This window comes from Coenobita brevimanus, unplaced genomic scaffold (genome assembly GCF_032717465.1).
Source record: "Coenobita brevimanus isolate Jiangsu-jjx unplaced genomic scaffold, ASM3271746v2 jjx.HiC_scaffold_161, whole genome shotgun sequence".
NCBI classification, from domain to species: Eukaryota; Metazoa; Arthropoda; class Malacostraca; order Decapoda; family Coenobitidae; genus Coenobita; species Coenobita brevimanus.
Window position 1 is genome coordinate 130,722 of NW_027642460.1, and position 19,743 is coordinate 150,464.

Here is a 19,743-nt window from a genome sequence, read left to right on the forward strand (position 1 = left end):
CATTGTTATTTGTTACGAGACAAGTACACACACCACGTATAAGTCTCCAGAATCTGAAAATATTCACCCACATACCAAACCAAAATAAATACACAGGAACCTGGTGATCTTACACTTCCCCGCGCTAACCCACAATGCACCAGGATGTTGACGTCACAAATGTTTATGAGTCCGCGTTGTTGTACCTCCTACTTTGTGTGGGTTCCATATTTTCTTCATTTCCTTCCTCCCTCTTCTCTGGGCCTGTGTCTCTTCTTCCTCGATTACTCATTATCCTCTTGCATGCAGCTTGAGTCGGCACAGAAAATACATGTGTAGCCACGAGCACATGATTGCAACCTCATCCTCGCCAGTAGTACTAAACGCCACCCGTCTGAGGGCTCACGAACGGGACGCTGTTGCAGTAAACCGCGGTCAGTTCAAATCGTTTCCTGATGGCCGTCGACTACACTCGTATTCCGAAGTGAAAGGGAATAATTCATAGGACTATAGTCATAAAGCGCAGCGAAAGGGTTATGTCAGATTAGTGTAGGTTCAGTTACGTTAGATTAGTGTGGGTTGTTAATGGTAGATTAGCGTAGATTGTTACATTAGATAAGAAAAATGCAAGAATTATCATCCTGAGATTTACGTTAGATTAAAGAAAAGAAAAAATGTAAGAATGATCATCTATTACCAATTTGGAAGTCCCTGGCCTCCCTAAACTGGAGTACCCGTCTCAGCTGTGGTCTCCACACAAAATTGGTGAAATTCAGCAAGTGGACAGAGGGTCTTCACCAGAAAACTGAGACTCATCGGTCTAGATATACAGATGGCAGTTTTGGGCTGTTTAAAGTGAAATGAGTAAAGCAAACTTTGAGCTTTTGAAATCGGCGGGTTGGCGCCAAAATTCAGCAGGTGCGCGTGGATAAGAATGTTTTATCTTTTTATATTTTTTCTTTCACTGCAACCAAGGTTGGGAAATATTAAACTGGAAAAAATTGGACCAAACAAGTCTTTTTCGGTTAATAGTAAGTTGCTAATGGACATTTTATGAATGCCAAGCAGATCCCGACGCCATTTTGAGAGGACAGGACAGCGTGGTAAGCATCCGACTTTAATTCACCTTCTTTTATTAGTCACAGTTAATTTGCAAGCATTACTTTATTTACTGATTTTAGGTAGGCTATTGGTGATCACTTGGAGGTGGGTATGGTAGGGAAATAGTTTAATGGTGACGCTTTTCAGATAATTGATGAGATTGGGGGCTGGGGACGCCGAAGAATTGGCTTCGTAAGTATCCGTCCTAATTCAAGTTTTTGACTACTTACACATGTTTTGCCCCCTTTATTCCTGTTACTAGTTTTAGTAAAGGTAATAGAGATAACTTTGAATGAGGTATCATAAGGGTTATTGGTGTTTTGAGATGGTAAATGGTGATGGATGAACAGACGCCTAAGAGGCCGGCGTCCCACGTACTTGGCTTTGATTTCAACCATTTTCAACCAAGTTAGCTACATTATTGCACTTGTTAAATTTAGACAAGTTAATATTGTTTAGAGGTTAGAATGGTCAGGAAGTTTTATTGTTTTATGGTGTAAAATTGTTGACTGCTTTTCAGGTTACGTCCCCATCTGAAGGGAGAAACCTGTATTTCGTCCCGGCAAGGATGCTGCACCGCACCAGTTCCCTTCCTTCCCATATACAGGATACAGGTAATTGACTTACGTTTATCTACTTAGTATAATTAGATAACAGCCGTTTGCACTGATGGTGCAAAAGCAATGACAGGCCCAGTAAAAGGTGTTTTGGCTCTTATTAGAAACGTTGCTCCATCAGGCAGACACTTGCCTTAATAGACGTGCACTTGCAGTAATGAAGATGCCATGCGAACTAAAGTTATGCTGGATGAGGTATTCAAGGTGGTAAATTTCATCAGAGCTAGACCACGAAATTCGCAGCTGCGTACGGCACTGCTAGGAGATGGGGCCCAGTCATAGTGCTTAGTTACTGCACACGGAGGTGCGCTGGTTATCCCGCGGCAAAATTCTTTCACGTGTGTGTGATACGAAAGATGAGTGATCTTTCTTACAGGAAACAGCTTTTCTCTGTTAAATAGTGACGAAGTCTGGTCAGTGAAACGGCTATCTTACTGTACAGATGTTTTTAAAACTAAATGAACTGCACTTGTCATTGCAAGGCTCAGATGTGACATACTGAAGGTTCAGGACAAAATTGAATCTTCTCAAAGTAAACTTTTAGGTTGATTGTGCAAAGGCAAAACAAAGTGAATGTTTTCCAACTCTTCATCTGTTCCTGACTAAAAATTCCTTGCAGTTGGATGGAAGTTCAGGAGAATGCATTGTTCACCATTTAAGGCAATTAAGTAATACTTTGAGGGAATAATTTCTCAGGCAGGCAGACCCTCTGTCCATTTATGGATTCTGGTTCTGTAATAGGACAAACCCTGTCTGTGAAGGAAAATTAGCAGCTGATTTAAATTTTAATAGATCAAACGCTCAGAACAACATTTGATAAAGACTCGCTGCTTATCTTTTGGGCAAAGCTCTTGCACGAGTATCCTGATATTACAAAACGAGCAATGAAACATCTGATGCCATTTGCAACACCGTATAGGTGTGAAGCTGGTTTCTCACGCTATATTGCCACTAAAAACAAATACACAAGTTTGATCCACAACCTGATAAAGCGCCTGCAACTAACAAGCATCCTTTCAGATAGTCTTTGTCACCAAAAGCAAGCCCATACATCACACTGAAGACTAAGAATGACGAAGCTATGCAATGATTTTCAGTTGATTCACATCATTAAGTGTGTGTGTGTGTGTTTTCCCGCGCGCGCCAAGAAATGACAAATTGTGTGTTTTCGCGCGCGCGCCAAGAAGCGACAGCGATTGTGTTTTCGCGCGCGCGCCAAGAAATGACAAATTGTGTGTTTTCGCGCGCGCGCCAAGAAGCAACAGCGATTGAGAAGCGTTCCGGCAGATGTTAAAGTTTGGGAAACACTCTTAGATTTCAGTTAAGGAAATCTTCGTGTTTTTATGAGAATAAATGTAAGAAAGTGTAGATAATTATCCACCTATAAGTCTGTATATATTGACTTCTTGCGGGTAATTTATGTACAATAATATGCCTGCTAGTGTTAGATAAGCAAATGGAGATAACTAGGATATAAATGTTAAGGGAATTTTTATGTTTTAAGATGAAATTGTGTTACTGTGAGGTGATGAAAGTTATCTTGATATCCTGATCCATTTTTCTACCTTGTTACAGCCTCTTTATTCACCTTTTTCTGTTATTCATGTTAAATGTTATATAATAGGGATAAGAAGGATGAGAGTATGGTAAAGAAATTGGTGTTTTGTGATAAATTATTGACAGGAATAGATAGATTTTAAGTTTGTTCTAGTTGCAGCTATTTTATGAACACGTTCCTGTTTACTGGTAATTATAAGTAAGTGGAAATTAGGATTGATTGAGGATATAATTGGTGTTATTGTGAGGTGAAGTCTAAGAAAGTTGTTAAGTCCCCATCTCTAATTCCACCTTTGACCTACTTACTGGCACAGCTTGTCTATTCAGCTATTGTGAAATCAGTTAATGGAGGTAAGAAAGAGGTGAGTATGGTTAGGGGATTTAAGTGATTATACCCTTTGTACCATAACTTGTCCGAAAATTGTCACATCTCCGCCTTGAATACTGGGTTTTAACGAGAGATTAACCCAAGAATACGGTGCCAGTCACGAAGAAGTGCTATGGAATGGATGTAGAGCCGTAGAATTGTCTTTTTCTATCATTAAGCTGTGTGAAATATGCTGCAAAGGACACATATCTCAGCCAAGTTAGTGTAAAAACAGTATAGTTATTTAGTGGTAGGTGGTGGCGACCATCATCCACTCACTTGATGTAATGCTGCCTACTTCTTCCTTAGCCTTTATCATTCTTTTTCTGTGCCTGCCCTACTCTCTTCCTATTTCTCCCATCTTTCCTGTCACTACTTAATGCTTTTCTTTCCGTTACAGGTGGCTTTACATTGAGTGACAAGCCAAATGGTTTCCTGTAAGCCAAGAAACCATTTACAACGCTGGGTGGTAACCAAACAACCAAACCATACGTGCTGTCAAGTGGGTTGGTGGAGGGTTAGTGCCCCTCCCCTTAAAACAAATAACTCAAAGTCAAATGGCCACCCCTTAAGGGATTATGGTGTCTGGCAATAGATAGATAGATAGAAGTTACTCTTTATCCCGTTCTCTTCTGCTACTTAGATGTATTTTGCGCACACTGATATGCTTACTAATGTTTGAGAAGTGAATGGAGATTTGTAGGATATATGTGAAGATAATCTTGGTGTATTATGTGATGATTTATTGTGAGAGGTACACAGAAGATGGTTGCCTTGGTAATTTTTCTATTCTGATCACATTTTGACCACATGAATAATTTACTTACATTAATTATGCTTATTAATGTTAGAAAAGGTAATGGAGAGACCTAGGATATAAGTATACAAAGGCATTTTTGGATTTTAGGTTGATGAGTTAGTGGTAGGTGGTGGCGACCATCATCCACTCACATAATGTAGTGCTGCCTACTTCTTCCTTAGCCTTTATCATTCTTTTTCTGTGCCTCTCCTCCTCTCTTCCTATTTCTCCCATCTTTCCTGTCACTACTTAATGCTTTTCTTTTCGTTACAGGTGGCTGTACATTGAGTGACAAGCCAAATGGTTTCCTGCAAGCCAAGAAACCATTTACAACACTGCACCGCCGGATTAGGGGGGGGGGGGGCCGGGCCACCCACCAAGAGGGGGCCTCCCACCAGAGCAACTTGTGTTCATTTCATTTCGTATTTATGCATTACATATTACAGCATTGGATGAATAGTCCCCGTTCAGTATTTCCTAACTAAAAGTGTCCTATTTATATATTAGGGTTTAGGTTACCAGTCTGTGGTTTATGCCATTGGGGGAGTTGGAAAGGGAGCCTCCCTTCCAAGCGGGCCCCGGGCCTCCCACATGCTTAATCCAGCCGTGCAACACTGGATGGTAACCATATAACCAAACCATACGTGCTCCCTACGTGTCAAGTGGGTTGGTGGAGGGTTAGTGCCCCTCCCTGTAAAACAAATAACTCAGAGTCAAATGGCCACCCCGTACGGGATTATGGCGTCTGGCAATAGATAGATAGATAGGTTGATGAGTGGTTATATTGTGAGACCAGATACCAAAGGACGTTGCCATAGCAAGTATTCTGAGATAACTTTGTTTTTTCCTCATCACAGGCTATTTACACAATTTATTATACTTATTAATGTTAGATAAGTTGGTGGAGGTAACTAAAATAAAAGTATGGTAAAGGAATTTGCTGCTTTATGTGATTAATGGCTGTCGGTTTTTGAGGGTTTGTACTTAAAGTTTTAGACAAGAAATTCCTGCTCTGATTTGGCCTTTTTTACCACTGTAATTTACTCCCATTATTCTACTTACTAATCTATAAGTTAATAAGATAACTAGGATTTGTTCTTTAGGGGGGAAATATTGTTGTTTTTGGATAGTTAATAGTTCTCTGCTATTGATGGGTATTTTTGAAATGTTTTCCTTTTCCAATTACACTTTCTGTCTACTTGCAGCTGATTTTCTGACATTATCTTATTTATTGCCAGGCACCTTAATCCCGGAGCCATAGAGGATGGGCACAGACACCTCCACGTCGCCCTGTCCTGTGCCATTTGGCTGTCCCCTCTCCAACTCATCCTCCGCTCACGTCGCCCTGTCCCTGCAATGTGCCTGCCCTCTCCTACATAGCTGCATCCCTCCAACTAGTTGTTAGCATTAAGTGTGCCAGTGCTAGTTGCTGATAATAAATATGTTGCAGGAGGTAAATAGGAGTAAGGCGGTTTTTAATGCTTATGTTTCGAGGTCAAGTGACAAATGTTAACTTGCTCTAATTACTGGGGACACTTTCCGTTTGCAGCTAATAATCTTACATTGTTATGTACTCTTAACTTTCATGTAGCTTAGTGCCAGAATAGGACAGTACTACTGCTTTACATTCTTTCCAACCTGATGAAGCTGATAATCTGGTAGGTCTGATGGTCCCCCCCTGGGATTTCAAACATAAAAGAAAATTAGAGAAGTAGCAGGTTCTAGTACAAGAAAATGATAACTATTTCCATTTTACACTGACTTGGCCCATAATTTCACACCCTTGCATTGCTCTTCTTCATGACTAGCTCAAATATTAGGGAAGAAACGCCAGCAGCATCAGTGTGTCCTACGTCCCATGTAACTGGTAGTGTATGTTAAATGAAAAAGTGTGCGGTGGGCCCAGAGTCGTTCAGTTGGTCCACTTGGTGTGTCCCATTTAACAGGCTATCTGGTATGTACAATGGTTTGTCCAGGGATCTCAAAGCTTCCATTAAATCCCATGTCTGGTGTAGCGAGGGTTTAGTGTAGTAAAAACAGCTTCAGTACATGTATGTGGGAGTTTAAACCTGGTATCTGGTCTAGTTAGTGGTAGGTGGTGGCGACCATCATCCACTCACTTGATGTAGTGCTGCCTATTTCTTCCTTAGCCTTTATCATTCTTTTTCTGTGCCTGCCCTCCTCTCTTCCTATTTCTCCCATCTTTCCTGTCACTACTTAATGCTTTTCTTTCCGTTACAGGTGGCTTTACATTGAGTGACAAGCCAAATGGTTTCCTGTTAGCCAAGAAACCATTTACAACGCTGGGAGGTAACGATATAACCAAACCATACGTGCTCCCTACCTGTCAAGTGGGTTGGTGGAGGGTTAGTGCCCCTCCCTGTAAAACAAATAACTCAGAGTCAAATGGCCACCCCGTACGGGATTATGGCGTCTGGCAATAGATAGATAGATAGATCTGGTCTAGTGGGGTTTGGGAAAGCGGGGGTTTACTCTTCTGAAAACAGCGTCAGTATATACTTGCCCCTACCCGACTAATTGTTGCCATCACTTACAGGTACATGATTACGTGTTGGAGTGTGTTATGCAGATGGGGGCAGAAGAACAGTGTGTTACGACAGTGCTACTCAGGAGATCGGCGTGTGTTATTAGTGTTATTCAGAGATCAGAATGTGTTACTAGCATGTGACTTGTACTGTACCTTACTCAGAAGATCAATGTGTTAATATATACTGTTACTGAAAGGATCAGAACGTTTTACAGGTGTGTTACTGAAAAGACTGGGATGTGTCACTATGTTACTGAAAAGACTGGAATGTGTTGATGTGTTACTCAGTGATCGGAATGTGTTAATAATGTCACTCAAAGTAATATGTTAATAATTTGTTACTGAAAAGATCGGAAAATGTTAATAATGTGTTACTCAAAGATCAGAATGTGTTTTTAACGTATTCAAAAGATCAGAATGTGTTACTATATATACTCCATTTCACCAAGTTTGGCACCATGAGTGATGTCCTCAATACCTGTAGTACACACACCTTCAAACGTAGCCAGAGTTAATAAATCATGTGCACATGGTTTGTATGTACGTATGTATGCAGTGTCATGTGCACCAAATCCATTACTTTTGGTTACTTATGGAGACTCATTACCTTTGGTTACGTATGTATGTAAATATGTATGTACTCATGTGTACATAATGATCCATTTCCTTTGATTATGTGTATATGTATGTATATATGTAGTCATGTGTACATAATGATCCATTACCTTTGGTCACGTACCGGTATGTATGATGTATACATGTATATACGCACATACGTATTTAGTGTCATGTGTACATATTTATCCACTGACTTTGGTGGTTATGTATGTATGTAGGTAGGGTCATGTGTACATAACGATCCATTACCTTTGGTTACGTATGTATGTACAAATGTATAGTGTCATGTGCACATAATGAGCCATTAACTTGGGTTACGTATGCATGTATGTATATGTATGTATGTAATGTGGTTACGTATGCATGTATGTATATGTATGTATGTAGTGTAGTTACGTATGCATGTATGTACATGTATGTATGTAGTGTGGTTACGTATGCATGTATGTATATGTATGTATGTAGTGTAGTTACGTATGCATGTATGTATATGTATGTATGTAGTGTAGTTACGTATGCATGTATGTATATGTATGTATGTAGTGTAGCTACGTATGTATGTAGTTACGTATGCATGTATGTATATGTATGTATGTAGTGTAGTTACGTATGTATGTAGTGTAGTTAAGTATGCATGTATGTATGTAGTGTAGTTACGTATGCATGTATGTATATGTATGTATGTAGTGTAGTTACGTATGCATGTATGTATATGTATGTATGTAGTGTGGTTACGTATGCATGTATGTATATGTATGTATGTAGTGTAGTTACGTATGCATGTATGTATATGTATGTATGTAGTGTAGTTACGTATGCATGTATGTATATGTATGTATGTAGTGTAGTTACGTATGCATGTATGTATATGTATGTATGTAGTGTGGTTACGTATGCATGTATGTATATGTATGTATGTAGTGTAGTTACGTATGCATGTATGTATGTAGTGTAGTTACGTATGCATGTATGTATATGTATGTATGTAGTGTGGTTACGTATGCATGTATGTATATGTATGTATGTAGTGTAGTTACGTATGCATGTATGTATATGTATGTATGTAGTGTAGTTACGTATGCATGTATGTACATGTATGTATGTAGTGTGGTTACGTATGCATGTATGTATGTATGTAGTGTAGTTACGTATGCATGTATGTATATGTATGTATGTAGTGTAGTTACGTATGCTTGTATGTATATGTATGTGTGTAGTGTAGTTACGTATGCATGTATGTATATGTATGTATGTAGTGTAGTTACGTATGCATGTATGTATATGTATGTATGTAGTGTGGTTACGTATGCATGTATGTATATGTATGTATGTAGTGTGGTTACGTATGCATGTATGTATATGTATGTATGTAGTGTGGTTACGTATGCATGTATGTATATGTATGTATGTAGTGTCACGTGTGCATAATGGTCAATTAACTGGTTATGTATGTATGTTTGTCACCAAGGCCGACACATGCAAGCATGTTGGAGCCTTTAAAAAACGACAACGTACAACTGCGGACAGATGACTCGAGGCCACCCGCTCCATCACCTCGTCGTGCTGTGGTGCACATCTCACTGACAACTGAGTATCGTCGTGGCTCAGCATTCAGGGGTCCAGCGTGCTACCGTTTCGGAACATAGCTCATTACGTTTCTGACTCAGGCTGGCTTACTCTCGTCTGAATGTAGTAATTCTTAAAAACTATACAAACTGTGTTATGAAATAATATGAAATATTTGTTGTCATGCTTCATTTAAATAACTTTTTACGGTTAATTATGTGTGTAATGGGCGTCAAGAATTGGCCAATGGAGTGGCTTGTTATCGTCGTGTCACAGTGAGCTATTACTGAGTTCATTAGTCATTCCTGATGTCTAATTTGCGCATATTGCTTGTACTTATCTAAAGTGACAAATATAAGGTTATAAGGTTATCGCCCTTATCAGCTTAATGGCTTATGTGCACATGACACTACATACATATACAGTATACATTCATTCGTAACCAAAGGTAATGGATCGTTATGTACAATGACTACCTGCCTACCTACATACATACGTACATACATACATACGTGGCCAAAGGTAATGGATCACTAAGTGTACATGACTACATACATACATATTTACGTACATATATACGTAACCAAAGGTCATATGCACATGACATACGTAACCCAAAGTAATGGATTATGTGCACATGACACTACATACATATACAGTATACATTCATTCGTAACCAAAGGTAATGGATCACTAAGTGTACATGACTACATACATATTTACATACATATGTACGTAACCAAAGGTCATATGCACATGACATAAGTAACCCAAAGTAATGGATTATGTGCACATGACACTGCATACATACATACATACCTAACCAGGGGTAATTAATCGTTATACCCTACTTAGATACATACAGACGTAACCAGTCAGTGGATCATTATGTGCAGTTCGTACCTACGTACATAAAGTTATTGGATCATATGCACATGACTACATATAAATACGTACATGCATATATAGAGACAACCGAAGTCAATGGATCATTATGTGCACATGACACATAGATAGATACATAATGGTAATGGATTATGTGCACATGACACTACGTACATGCATACATAGGTATACACGTAACCATAGGTAATGGATCATGTGCACATGACATACATACATACATAGGCTAACCAGAGTTAACCCTAGGGAAGAAAATTATACCAAAAATACAAGACTACATTTTATCAGTACAAATTAAACCATATGGAAATGTAAATATAAGACATCCTTGATATATTGACCCAAAAATCGTAAAGAAATGGTGCCATTAGTACTAGTTTGGACTAAATTCTAAACAGGAACTATAACAGATTAGTGGAATGTGAGTCATTTGTATTGCATTATGAATTAGGGGCAACAAGGCCCCAATTAACCCTTGTTGAACAATCATGGAATGTCAGCATGGCTGTCCAGCGAACGCAGCCATCTACCCTGAGTGAATGATAGTTGGCATTTATTGTACGTGCGTTTTCAGGTTTATGCTAATGATACATATATATGTTATGTACTGTAATGCATTTTGTATGTGAATTTATTGATACATGTGTATTGTGTCATTACAACATGTACACTCGCTCCTGAGAGTATCGGTGCAGAATATGTGTTAAATATTATGACACACTGAACAAAGGAAACTGGAAATTGCGATTCTGTCCTCTCACACGCAGGCATCTCTGACGATAGATAACTGCTATATCAGATACCTCTTATGTCCTTCATAATGAGTAGGCAATGGCCGTAAATGTTATAATATATACAGGTCTTAACGGGCTATCACTGCCACATGGTCGAATCATTCCCGATGACATCGGACCCACAGTGCACCGATACACTCTGCAGCGAGTGTACATAATATATATATGTATATTTTTCTATTTTCTTATCGGTAAAACTACATACACATTCATAGATACATGATTACATACATGCATACATTCTTGCATACATACATATATACGTAACCACAACAAAGAGACACCATACCCTCAAACAACAAGCACTGTCATCAATCACTTTTCACAAGTCAGCCATCTAAACCACCATCCCAAAGACCGGCGTATCATCCGACGTAAGCGACAGTTCCCCACAAACTCAGACTACGCACCTTTCACTTATAACCAGACGAAGCACGTCATTAACAACCTCAAGCACTCATCTGCCGGTGGACCAGACAACATAAGCAACATTCACCTTAAACACCTATGACCACAAGGCATACAAGCACTCGCCAACATATCAAACAACAGCTACTCACACAACATAATACCCAACATCTTGAAGCATGGCAATATCATCACTAACCCTAAACCCAGCAAAGACTCCACGTTACCCTCGTCACATCGCCCCATCACACTCCTCTGCACCCCTTCTTAAGTCACTGAACGACTGATAGTACAACAAGTCACACCTTACATTCCCCTAGCCCAGTCACATCATGGCTTTAGGCCACTACACTCCACAAACACCCTTCTTACAGACCTTACACAGAGAGTTTTCGATGGCATGAATTCAGCTAGGCCACCACACAGAACAATCCTAATCACACTAGACATTAGCAGAGCTTTTGATGCCATCCCCCGCCACAACCTCACAAACAAAATACTCAAACATGCACAATAAGAAAACGATGGCTGGCAAACTACTTAGCAGGCAGATGTGCACACGTAACATTTGCCGGTCAGTCTTCTGACCCCTACACTCTTTAACCTATACATACACGACGTACCCGCACCCTACACACCACAGATACACATAGCTTGCTATGCAGATGATATAACACGTACGCACCAAAACGCAAACACAGCTGCACACATCATTCAACCTTACCTCAACACTGCACGAATGGTTCACCACAAACAGGCTCAAACTAGCCCCAGCCAAATCTACAGTGACTCTTCTCACAAACTGGACAGCAGAACATTCACATCCCACACCTCACCACAAACAACACTCCCCTACCACACACACACAAAATCCTTGGTGTAAAGCCGGGTACACACGCGAACAGAACATCGTAACTTAACCCCGTCGTGTAACAAAAACGCCTATGTGGACGGGACCTCGTAACGTCACTGGTAACAACCGAGCGAACATATATGTTATGCGTTGAGCTTCGCTACCGATCCACCAATTGTCGGTTTTTGCGCGTCGCATCAAACGATGTTACAGGGTGAGGTTACGCAATGTGTGGACGGGACGTGTGTCCGACACCTATCAACTGGGTACAGCCGCTACGCCGAGTCTGCTCAGTAATCAGTATGAGGCTGGTCCCTAAACAAAAATATATATAACAGGTTTTTAGAGTAATGTACCACTGTGACTGCCCCCATTTTCTTTCCTTTCTCCTCTTCACTGTATGATAATGTATATAAATATACGCGGCAGCTGCGACAGGTAAACTTGCCATTGTGAGAACAACCTCCAACACGGACTGACTCCCACTGTTAGAGGTGGGACGCATGACAGCTAATGACGCGACGAGGTTCGGTTACGAACTCATCATTTCCACACCTTGTTACCCCTATCTTCGTTGCCCAACACGGCCTTGTTACGATACGGTGTTCTGTTCGCGTGTGTGTACCCGGCTTAACATACAGTACATCAGTGTCATTTAAACAACACATCACAAACATTAAAGTAACACCAAGACTCAGTGCCTGGAGGTCACTTGCCCATACAACATTCGGACACAACAAAGAAACCATCACCACAGTATACAAACAATACATACGTACAGTGATGAATTATGCAAGCCCTGCCTGGGCTTCTAACCTCACCAAAACACACTACAACACTCTACAGACCATACAGAACAAGGCCCTAAAAATACTCACACGCTCTACAGCTACCACACCCACAGCCTGGCACTGCTGAGCCACTCACGGACATTGAGGGGACTGGCACCGCCTCTTGTGGTATCACACTAACATTAGGAGGTGCCTTTTGCGGCGTCACTATAACACGAGTCAGACGTACTTGTATCTCCCACATTTTCAGTACATTGTATCACAGTCTCCGGTTCTTCACCATCCGTGTCAATATCGTGGCTATCTAGGGGTTCCATTATAATTTCCTAAGGGAAAATGGTACTATTGACCATATCCTCCAACTGCTGGTCAGTCAACGGCCGTGGTCTTGAGCGTGACATAATGACTTATCGTGACTGGTGTAAAAATAGAAAACAAAACACACGCAAATTAGCCACACACACTGTTAGATGTTACGACTAGTAATATCAAACCATATTTCAGCTCTAGACACTCACTGATGTTCAGTAGATTAGCACACAAGCGTAGGTAATGACTGTCAAAATATTTGTGACAGACAAGGTCTCCTTCACTATCGGTAAGGGTACCACTGCTACTTGCCACGACGTAAATTTACGGAGGATGTGGGGATCACGTGTACTCCCTCGCATCTGATCCAGGACTGCTGGTCCTGCATGCCATTGTTGCTATGAATGCTTCAATTGTCGTGTTATTGGCGGAAGTTCAAAGCCCCGAATCACTGTGGTATCAATTGGATCCAGAGTACTTGTCATTCGATCGTTATGTGCATATGACAACACACATACATTCATAGATACATGATTACGTACATGCATACATTCTTGCATACATACATATATACGTAACCCAAGGTAAGGGATGATGTGCACATGACACATACATACAGACATAACCAAAGGTAAGGGATCATTGTGTACGCATGACATACATACATTACTAAAATTAATGGATCGTATGCACATGACACATACATACATGTGTAACCAATGTTGATGGATTGGTATGTGCACATGGCATACAATTATACATACGGTACATAAATAACCAGAGTTATTGGATCATGTGCACGTAACACTATATACATACATACAGACGTAGAGTTAATGGATCATTATGTGCACATGCCATGGATACATGTGTACTTCACACCAGAAATTCAAGGCCTCATCAAACAACGGGACACACTACGACACTCCCCAACACTCCATACACAAGACACCGTACAACAAATACAAATGCAAGACCTCAACACTCAAATAAACAATAAAATATCAGAACAGCAAGCACAAAACTGGAAAAATTACCTCCAAACACTTGACCGCAAAACATCAGCAAAGTCGACGAAACACTAAACAGCATCACACTTTCCAACAGCAACACCACACAATCACACGCTGTCATCACAACAAAGAGACACCATACCCTCAAAGAACAAGCACTGTCATCAATCACTTTTCACAAGTCAGCCATCTAAACCACCATTCCAAAGACCGGCGTATCATCCGACGTAAGCGACAGTTCCCCACAAACTCAGACTACGCACCTTTCACTTATAACCAGACGAAGCACGTCATTAACAACCTCAAGCACTCATCTGCCGGTGGACCAGACAACATAAGCAACATTCACCTTAAACACCTATGACCACAAGGCATACAAGCACTCACCAACATATCAAACAACAGCTACTCATACAACATAATACCCAACATCTTGAAGCATGGCAATATCATCACTAACCCTAAACCCAACAAAGACCCTACGTTACCCTCGTCACATCGCCCCATCACACTCCTCTGCACCCCTTCTTAAGTCACTGAACGACTGACACTACAACTAGTCACACCTCACATTCCCCTAGCCCAGTCACATCATGGCTTTAGGCCACTACACTCCACAAACACCCTTCTTACAGACCTTACACAGAGAGTTTTCGATGGCATGAATTCAGCTAGGCCACCACACAGAACAATCCTAATCACACTAGACATTAGCAAAGCTTTTGATGCCATCCCCCGCCACAGCCTCACAAACAAAATACTCAAACATGCACAATAAGAAAACGATGGCTGGCAAACTACTTAGCAGGCAGATGTGCACACGTAACATTTGCCGGTCAGTCTTCTGACCCGTACACTCTTTAAGCTATACATACACGACGTACCCACACCCCACGCACCACAGATACACATAGCTTGCTATGCAGATGATATAACAATACGCACCAAAACGCAAACACAGCTGCACACATCATTCAACCTTACCTCAACACACTACACGAATGGTTCACCACAAACAGGCTCAAACTAGCCCCAGCCAAATCTACAGTGACGCTTCTCTCAAACTGGACAGCATAACATTCACATGCCACACCTCACCATAAACAACACTCCCCTACCACACACACACACACAAAATCCTTGGTGTAAAGCGGGTACACACACGCGAACAGAACATCGTAACGTAACCCCGTCGTGTAACAAAAACGCCTGTGTGAACGGGACCTCGTAACGTCACTGGTGACACCCGAGCGAACATATATGTTATGCGTTGAGCTTCGCTGCCGATCCACCAATTGTCGGTTTTTGCGCGTCGCATCAAACGATGTTACAGGGTGAGGTTACGCAATGTGTGGACGGGACGTGTGTCCGACACCTATCAACTGGGTACAGCCGCTACGCCGAGTCTGCTCAGTAATCAGTATGAGGCTGGTCCCTAAACAAAAATATATATAACAGGTTTTTAGAGTAATGTACCACTGTGACTGCCCCCATTTTCTTTCCTTTCTCCTCTTCACTGTATGATAATGTATATAAATATACGCGGCAGCTGCGACAGGTAAACTTGCCATTGTGTGAACAACCTCCAAACACGGACTGACTCCGACTGTTAGAGGTGGGACGCATGACAGCTAATGACGCGACGAGGTTCGGTTACGAACTCATCATTTCCACACCTTGTTACCCCTATCTTCGTTGCCCAACACGGCCTTGTTACGATACGGTGTTCTGTTCGCGTGTGTGTACCCGGCTTAACATACAGTACATCAGTGTCATTTAAACAACACATCACAAACATTAAAGTAACACCAAGACTCAGTGCCTGGAGGTCACTTGCCCATACAACATTCGGACACAACAAAGAAACCATCACCACAGTATACAAACAATACATACGTACAGTGATGAATTATGCAAGCCCTGCCTGGGCTTCTAACCTCACCAAAACACACTACAACACTCTACAGACCATACAGAACAAGGCCCTAAAAATACTCACACGCTGCACAGCTACCACACCCACAGCCTGGCACTGCTGAGCCACTCACGGACATTGAGGGGACTGGCACCGCCTCTTGTGGTATCACACTAACATTAGGAGGTGCCTTTTGCGGCGTCACTATAACACGAGTCAGATATACCTGTATCTCCCACATTTTCAGTACATTGTATCACAGTCTCCGGTTCTTCACCATCCGTGTCAATATCGTGGCTATCTAGGGGTTCCATTATAATTTCCTAAGGGAAAATGGTACTATTGACCATATCCTCCAACTGCTGGTCAGTCAACGGCCGTGGTCTTGAGCGTGACATAATGACTTATCGTGACTGGTGTAAAAATAGAAAACAAAACACACGCAAATTAGCCACACACACTGTTAGATGTTACGACTAGTAATATCAAACCATATTTCAGCTCTAGACACTCACTGATGTTCAGTAGATTAGCACACAAGCGTAGGTAATGACTGTCAAAATATTTGTGACAGACAAGGTCTCCTTCACTATCGGTAAGGGTACCACTGCTACTTGCCACGACGTAAATTTACGGAGGATGTGGGGATCACGTGTACTCCCTCGCATCTGCTCCAGGACTGCTGGTCCTGCATGCCAGGCAGTGTCGCTATGAATGCTTCAATTAACGTGTTATTGGCGGAAGTTCAAAGCCCCGAATCACTGTGGTATCAATTGGATCCAGAGTACTTGTCATTCGATCGTTATGTGCATATGACAACACACATACATTCATAGATACATGATTACATACATGCATACATTTTTGCATACATACATATATACGTAACCCAAGGTAAGGGATGATGTGCACATGACACATACATACAGACATAACCAAGGGTAAGGGATCATTGTGTACACATGACATACATTCATTACTAAAATTAATGGATCGTATGCACATGACACATACATACATGTGTAACCAATGTTGATGGATTGGTATGTGCACATGGCATACAATTATACATACGGTACATAAATAACCAGAGTTGTTGGGTCATGTGCACATAACACTATATACCTATACATACATATAGACAGAGTTAATGGATCATTATGTGCACATGCCATGGATACATGTGTACTTCACATCAGAAATTCAAGGCCTCATCCAACAACGGGACACACTACGACACTCCCCAACACTCCATACACAAGACACCGTACAACAAATACAAATGCAAGACCTCAACACTCAAATAAACAATAAAATATCAGAACAGCAAGCACTAAACTGGAAAAATTACCTCCAAACACTTGACCGGAAAACATCAGCAAAGTCTACGAAACACTAAACAGCATCACACTTTCCAACAGCAACACCACACAATCACACGCTGTCATCACAACAAAGAGACACCATACCCTCAAACAACAAGCACTGTCATCAATCACTTTTCACAAGTCAGCCATCTAAACCACCGTCCCAAAGACCGACGTATCATCCGACGTAAGCGACAGTTCCCCACAAACTCAGACTACGCACCTTTCACTTATAACCAGACGAAGCACGTCACTAACAACCTCAAGCACTCATCTGCCGGTGGACCAGACAACATAAGCAACATTCACCTTAAACACCTATGACCACAAGGCATACAAGCACTCGCCAACATATCAAACAACAGCTACTCACAACATAATACCCAACATCTTGAAGCATGGCAATATCATCACTAACCCTAAACCCAACAAAGACCCTACGTTACCCTCGTCACATCGCCCCATCACACTCCTCTGCACCCCTTCTTTAGTCACTGAACGACTGATAGTACAACAAGTCACACCTCACATTCCATTAGCCCAGTCACATCATGGCTTTAGGCCACTACACTCCACAAACACCCTTCTTACAGACCTTACACAGAGAGTTTTCGATGGCATGAATTCAGCTAGGCCACCACACAGAACAATCCTAATCACACTAGACATTAGCAAAGCTTTTGATGCCATCCCCAGCCACAGCCTCACAAACAAAATACTCAAACATGCACAATAAGAAAACGATGGCTGGCAAACTACTTAGCAGGCAGATGTGCACACGTAACATTTGCCGGTCAGTCTTCTGACCCGTACACTCTTTAAGCTATACATACACGACGTACCCACACCCCACGCACCACAGATACACATAGCTTGCTATGCAGATGATATAACAATACGCACCAAAACGCAAACACAGCTGCACACATCATTCAACCTTACCTCAGCACACTACACGAATGGTTCACCACAAACAGGCTCAAACTAGCCCCAGGCAAATCTACAGTGACTCTTCTCACAAACTGCACAGCAGAACTGTCACATCCCACACCTCACCATAAACAACACTCCCCTACCACACACACACACACACAAAATCCTTGGTGTAAAGCGGGTACTCACACGCGAACAGAACATCGTAACTTAACCCCGTCGTGTAACAAAAACGCCTATGTGGACGGGACCTCGTAACGTCACTGGTAACACCCGAGCGAACATATATGTTATGCGTTGAGCTTCGCTGCCGATCCACCAATTGTCGGTTTTTGCGCGTCGCATCAAAGGATGTTACAGGGTGAGGTTACGCAATGTGTGGACGGGACGTGTGTCCGACACCTATCAACTGGGTACAGCCGCTACACCGAGTCTGCTCAGTAATCAGTATGAGGCTGGTCCCTAAACATAAAAATATATAACACAGGTTTTTAGAGTAATGTACCACTGTGACTGCCCCCATTTTCTTTCCTTTCTCCTCTTCACTGTATGATAATGTATATAAATATACGCGGCAGCTGCGACAGGTAAACTTGCCATTGTGAGAACAACCTCCAAACACGGACTGACTCCGACTGTTAGATGTGGGACGCATGACAGTTCGCGACGCGACGAGGTTCGGTTACAGACTCATCATTTCCACACCTTGTTACCCGTATCGTCGTCGCCCAACACGGCCTTGTTACGATACGGTGTTCTGTTCGCGTGTGTGTACCCGGCTTAACATTCAATACATCAGTGTCATTTAAACAACACATCACAAACATTAAAATAACACTAAGACTCAATGCCTCGAGGTCACTTGCCCATACAACATTCGGACACAACAAAGAAACCATCACCACAGTATACAAACAATACATACGTACAGTGATGAATTATGCAAGCCCTGCCTGGGCTTCTAACCTCACCAAAACACACTACAACACTCTACAGACCATACAGAACAAGGCCCTAAAAATACTCACACGCTGCACGGCTACCACACCCACAGCCTGGCACTGCTGAGCCACTCACGGACATTGAGGGGACTGGCACTGCCTCTTGTGGTATCACACTAACATTAGGAGGTGCCTTTTGTGGCGTCACTATAACACGAGTCAGACGTACTTGTATCTCCCACATCTTCAGTACATTGTATCACAGTCTCCGGTTCTTCACCATCCGTGTCAATATCGTGGCTATCTAGGGGTTCCATTATAATTTCCTAAGGGAAAATGGTACTATTGACCATATCCTCCAACT

At 41.7% G+C, this 19,743-nt stretch overlaps 1 pseudogene; it reads right to left on the reverse strand.

Moving 5' to 3' along the window:
• LOC145389624 (small ribosomal subunit protein uS10m-like) overlaps positions 1-19,623 on the reverse strand; it is a 29,080-nt pseudogene extending 9,457 nt beyond the window's left edge.
• Between the last annotated feature and the right edge of the window lie 120 nt (positions 19,624-19,743).